Genomic DNA, 6543 nt, shown 5'->3' on the forward strand with positions numbered 1-6543 from the left:
ATACATGTTCCTATGACTATAAGATTATGCAACTCCTGTTTGCCGGAGGAACACTTTGGGTGCTACCAAACGTCACAACGTAACTGGGTGATTATAAAGGAGCATTACAGGTGTCTCCAAAGGTAGATGTTGGGTTGGTGTATTTCGAGATTAGGATTTGTCACTCCGATTGTCGGAGAGGTATCTCTGGGCCCTCTCGGTAATGCACATCACATAAGCCTTGCAAGCATTGCAACTAATGAGTTAGTTGCGGAATGATGTATTACGGAACGAGTAAAGAGACTTGTCAGTAACGAGATTGAACTAGGTATTGGATACCGACGATCGAATCTCGGACAAGTAACATACCGATGACAAAGGGAACAACGTATGTTGTTATGCGGTCTGACCGATAAAGATCTTCGTAGAATATGTAGGAGCCAATATGGGCATCCAGGTCCCGCTATTGGTTATTGACCGGAGACGTGTCTCGGTCATGTCTACATTGTTCTCGAACCGTAGGGTCCGCACGCTTAACGTTACGATGACAGTTATTATGTGTTTATGCATTTTGATGTACCGAAGGTTGTTCGGAGTCCCGGATGTGATCACGGACATGACGAGGAGTCTCGAAATGGTCGAGACATAAAGATTCATATATTGGAAGCCTATGTTTGGATATCGGAAGTGTTCCGGGTGAAATCAGGATTTTACCGGAGTACCGGGAGGTTACCGGAACCCCCCGGGAACCATATGGGCCTTAGTGGGCCTTAGTGGAAAGGTGAAAGGGGCAGCCCAAGGTGGGCTGCGCGCCACCCCCCTCCCCTAGTCGTATTAGGACTAGGAGAGGTGGCCGGCCCCCTTCTCTCTCTCTCTCTCTCGAGGAATCCTATTAGGACTAGGATTGGGGGGGGGAGTCCTACTCCCGGTAGGAGTAGGACTCCACCTGCACCCTCCTCTTGGCCGGCCAGCCCCTCCCCCTTGGATCCTTTATATACGGGGGCAGGGGGCACCTCTAGACACACAAGTTGATCGTTGAGATCGTTCCTTAGCCGTGTGCGGTGCCCCCTGCCACCAAATTCCACCTCGATCATATCGTTGTAGTGCTTAGGCGAAGCCCTGCGTCGGTAGTACATCGAGATCGTCACCACGCCGTCGTGCTGACGGAACTTCTCCCCGAAGCTTTGCTGGATCGGAGCCCGGGGATCGTCATCGAGCTGTACGTGTGCTAAGAACTCGGAGGTGCCGGAGTAACGGTGCTTGGATCGGTCGGACCGGGAAGAAGACGTACGACTACTTCCTCTACGTTGTGTCAACGCTTCCGTTGCGATCTACAAGGGTACGTAGATCAGACTCTCCCCCTCGTTGCTATGCATCACCATGATCTTGCGTGTGCGTAGGATTTTTTTTTGAAATTACTACGTTCCCCAACAGGTTGGAGGTGTGCAGAGAATCAAATCGTTGAATGACCTCCATGATCGAATGCTTGATGGTTCCCCAACACTTCTTAAAGAACATCCCCGTGAATCCGTCTGGGCCCGGCGCCTTATCACTAGGCATCTCCTTAATAGCCTCCCAAACCTTGTCCTCAGTGATGGCGGAGTCGAGGTCTTGCAAAGCGTGATTCTCGATGCCCAATTCCTCCCAATTGAAATCCTTGTTACACGTGCTTGCCCGCCCCATGACCTCGGAGAAGTGGTCGTGGATGATCTTCTCTTTTTCTTTATGCTCAGTCACCCAACCACGTGCATGTTTTAGCCGGTGAATGTGGTTTTTTCACCTACGGGCATTGATGCGACGGTGGAAGAATTTGGTGTTGGCATCACCCTCCTTTAGATTTGTCAACCTAGCACATTGGCTCTTTCGTGCCCGCTCCAGGACCGCCAAGCTAACCACTCTACGCTTGAGCCTAGCGCGAAGGTCTCGCTCTGCAGGGGAGAGGGCCCTATCCTCCTGCGCAATATCCAAATGGAGGATCACCAGGCGAGCCGCATGTAGTTGGACCTTGGCCTTAGAGAAAAACTTGTTGCTCCACTCAATAAGGCGTGTCGCAGTTTTCTTGAGCCTATAATGAAGGATTTGGAAAGGCTCTGAGTGGTTGACACGCTCATCCCACGCCTTTTAAACCATGTCATTGAATCCGGGTAACGATACCCAAAATTTTTCAAATTTGAAGGATCGCGGTCTTCTCGGCCCCTTGTCATCGGCAAGCAGGAGGGGGCAATGGTCGGAGGGAGAAGATGATAAAGCGTGCAACACATGAGTGTTGAAAGACATGTCCCAATCCGCATTGCAGAAAAACGAGTCAAGCTTGCAGAGGGTGGGGTTTTCCCTCTCGTTGCTCCAAGTGAAGCGCCTATTTTGGAGATGAATCTCTTTGAGCTCACAAGATTGTAGAGCTGCACGAAAACGGTTGATCCTACTCCGGTTTACCCTTCGCTTATTCTTATCTCTTGCGCGGTATATTTGATTAAAATCCCCGAGGGCCAACCAAGCAACACCCGGTAAAGGCTTGTGGGAGACAAGCTCGGCGAAGAAGGGATCTTTGCTGGCATGGTCAGTTGGTCCATAGACGGATGTTAACTTAAAGCACACATTTGTCGCCCGGATGCAAACCATGGCAGAGAGACAAAAGGCCGAGGTAGAAATGCCGGAAATCTCAATGACATTGTCGTCCCACAACAGTAAAATACCACCCCGAGTTCTCGTGGCCAGGCGTTGCGCAAAACTTTTCAATCGGTTGCCACCAAGAAATGCTGCCACATACTTATCAACATTATCCAGCTTTGTCTCTTGTAAACACACAATTTGGCACGAGGAGTCAGCAATCGTAGCACTGACTGTTGCCCTCCTAGCCGGGCAGTTAAGCCCCCACACGTTCCAGCTTAGGGTATTGACAGGTTGTGATGTCATTGAGCAAACAAGCAGACACTTTTGCAAGACCAGGGGTGCCAACAACAAGCAGCTAGTAGAAATAGTATGGCCAAGTTGAAAGAGGATACAAACCCCACTGGGACACACACATACTGGAAGTACACAGAAGAACACATACTGGACGCACACACACAAGGCCAAGCCAAACGGCATTGACCAGGTCCAAGGGAAGGCCACCTATAGCCAACATGCCAACACATACCACCGTGGAGATAGCTAGCTAACATAGATACCTAGAACAGCCCTTAACAACAAACTACCAGGCCGCCTACTGCGCTCCCAGGCTTGCACCATCCTCTTGGATCATCTCGAGGGTACCTTCCCCACCATGTTCGATCAGCGCGTCTTCAACATCATTGACAACCGCGTCGTCCAGGTGGAAGAACTCTCTCATGGCCAATATCACCTCCGGAGCAAGCTGCTCTCTGAACATGGCTGTGAAGTCAGCAAGAGTGGCCTCTGTCACGTCCACTCCATCTCTGGTGATTCCCAAGGACCGGCTGACGAGCTTATCCGCCGCCTTGGCAGCCGGAACCACGGCTGCGCGAGGACCTCCACGCTTGATTTTCTGCAGAGAGAGGCCCCCCTGTTGGAAATCTTCACGCCAGCAATAGTCTTCCGCTGAGCTACAGGTGGCCTAGGAGGGGGGGAGTCGGGCAAAGCAAGAATGCCTCCTTGGCGCTCCACAAAGAATGGCTCCAGAGCATCTTCCGAGCAGATTGCCGCTTGGCCCCGAGCAGGAGAGGGCGTGCGCTGCAGGGAGCCGGTGCTGATCAGGGGCAGCGTGGGTGAACAACTGGAACCCCGGCGGCCCAGAGGGCGACCGTAGGGGCAGCATGAGCGAAGCAGGCGCGCAGAGTTCCAGCATGGCCTGGCTGGGCGTAGGGCACGCCAGGCGGGAAGCCGCATCCACAGCGTGTTTGGAGATCGGGCTTGGTGGCAGAACTGTTGTCGGAAAGAGCGGCGGGGACGCCGGGGGGTCCTCTCTTCCTGTGAGTGGCGCCTGGAAGAGCGCGGCGAGGCCTGACGCGTCGGGCTGCGCCCGCGGATGGCCGTCATCTCGAGGGCGCGAGCAGGTGCTGCACTGCCCGAGCCCCTGAGCACCAGAGCAGCACCAGGACCAACAAGGGGCGTGGGCGAGGCAACCTGGTTGTTGCCAGCGCGCCGACGGCCACTGGAGCGGTCCCTAGAGCGGTCCTGGACCTCCTCTTGTTGCCGACCCCGAGGGTTACGGGAGAGCGAGCGCCGCACCCTGGCGCCCCAGCCCTCCCGCGCGCGACCACCGTCACGGCCACGCCTGCCGTCGCGGTCGCCCTCATCATCTGCCTGTCCCCACGGCGTTCCGCACCACCCTGGGCGGGCCGGTGCTCCCTTTGTTTGTACGTGCGTCGACCATCTTCCTGTACCAGGTGAACTCGAAGACATCCGGGGCTGGTGGGTTGTCGTCGTCGTCCGCAGCCTTGGAGTGGTCCTCGTGGAGGTCGAGGTGGATGAGGACGCGGTGCCGGAGGCCACGGCGTCCGCGGCGGCGATGACCATGAGCCGGAAGCGTGAGCCATTTGACGTTGGGGATGGCGTTGGGGTTGGACGTCCATGCCCAGAGCGCAATGTCCCTTGTGTCCTCTTTGCGGAGCGAACGCGGCTCGATGTAGTCGAGGGAGCAGCCACGGCCGATGAGGAAGGTGGCGATGTAGTGGTTGCAGCCGTGCAGCGGGACGCCTTCCAGGCAGAGACGAACATGATGGAGCTGGTCCTCATTGTCCGCATGGGCCTCCAGCCTCCACTCCCGCACGTAGATGCGGTGACCAGCACCACGGAGGTCTCCACGAGACACGGCGTCGGCGCAGTGGTGTTGATGCATGAAGCGCACAAAAAATTGCTCGGGGTAGTGCTTGACGACCTCGACGTCGGCCGGCCTCGCGCCGAGGGCCGTCGCCATCTCGGCGGCCACCTGGTGGCAGGGGACGTCCTGCCTGGCCCCCTCTAGCCAGGCCACAACACAGTTGGAGGCGAGGAGTGCCGCCTCCGCCTGCATCTCGGGAGTCGCCGGGACGACGACGAAGTCCTCCTCCGGCCTTAGAGCGGGGTCGCCCAGGCGCAGCATCACGGCCGCCGCTGCGTTGGACTGCAGCAGAGGGGGTTGAGCAGAGGTCTCCCAGCCCCGGCCCAGGCGGGGGGGGGGGGGGGGGAGGGACTGTCGAGAGAGCTCAAAGGCTTCCACCTGTTCTTGCAGCCGCGCGATTTGTGCCCATTTTGTAGACAACGGGAGCAGCGGATTGTGTCACGGCAAGATTCAGCCCTGTGCCCGCGCTGGAGCCACCGACTGTTGGGGAACGTTGCAGAAAACAAAATTTTCCTACTCGTTTCAACAAGATCCATCTAGGAGTTCATCTAGCAACGAGTCATCGGATGCATCTACATACCTTTGTAGATCGCGAGCGGAAGCGTTCAAAGAACGGGGATGATGTAGTCGAACACGACGTGATCCAAATCACCGATGACCAAGCGCCGAACGGACGGCACCTCCGCGTTCAACACACGTACGGGACGGGAGACGTCTCCTCCTTCTTGATCCGGCAAGGGGGAGGAGAGGTTGATGAAGATCCAGCAGCACGACGGCGTGGTGGTGGATGCAGGGCGTCATAGTAGCAGGGCTTCGCCTATACTACGAGGAAGAGACGTAACGAGGAGAGAGGGAGGCACCAAAGGCTGTGTTATGAAGTCCCTCCTCTCCCCCACTATATATAGGGGTGCTAGGGGGGGCGCCGGCCCTAGGAGATGGGATCTCCTAGGGGGGGCGGCGGCCTAGGGTGGGGGGCTTGCCCCCCAAGCAAGGGGGCGCCCCCTTTAGGGTTTCCCCTCAACCCTAGCCGCATGGGCCCTAGGGGAGTGGCGCCCCAGCCCACTTTGGGCTGGGTCCCCTCCCACTTCAGCCCATGGGGCCCCCCGGGATAGGTGGCCCCACCCGGTGGACCCCCGGGACCCTTCCGGCGGTCCCGGTACAGTACCGGTGACCCCGAAACTTGTCCCGATGGCCGAAACAGCACTTCCTATATATAATTCTTTACCTCCGGACCATTCCGGAACTCCTCGTGACGTCCGAGATCTCATCCGGGACTCCGAAAAACATTCGGGTTACTGCATATACATATCTTCACAACCCTAGCGTCACCGAACCTTAAGTGTGTAGACCCTACGGGTTCGGGAGACAAGCAGACATGACCGAGACGACTCTCCGGTCAATAACCAACAGCGGGATCTGGATACCCATGTTGGCTCCCACATGCTCCACGATGATCTCATCGGATGAACCACGATGTCGAGGATTCAATCAACCCCGTATGCAATTCCCTTTGTCAATCGATATGTTACTTGCCCGAGATTCGATCGTCGGTATCCCAATACCTCGTTCAATCTCGTTATCGGCAAGTCACTTTACTCGTACCGTAATGCATGATCCCGTGACCAGACACTTGGTCACTTTGAGCTCATTATGATGATGCATTACCGAGTGGGCCCAGTGATACCTCTCCGTCATACGGAGTGACAAATCCCAGTCTTGATCCATGTCAACCCAACAGACACTTTCGGAGATACCCGTAGTCTACCTTTATAGTCACCAGTTATGTT

The 6543-nt window shown here is 56.0% G+C and overlaps 1 pseudogene; it reads right to left on the reverse strand.

Annotated features, from left to right (window-relative positions):
- Positions 1 to 3181: 3181 nt before the first annotated feature.
- Positions 3182 to 5017, reverse strand: LOC147987414 (uncharacterized; annotated as a pseudogene).
- Positions 5018 to 6543: the final 1526 nt, after the last annotated feature.

Source organism: Triticum urartu, chromosome 2A (assembly GCF_056163025.1).
Source record: "Triticum urartu cultivar PI428250 chromosome 2A, HENAU_Tu73, whole genome shotgun sequence".
Taxonomy (NCBI): Eukaryota; Viridiplantae; Streptophyta; class Magnoliopsida; order Poales; family Poaceae; genus Triticum; species Triticum urartu.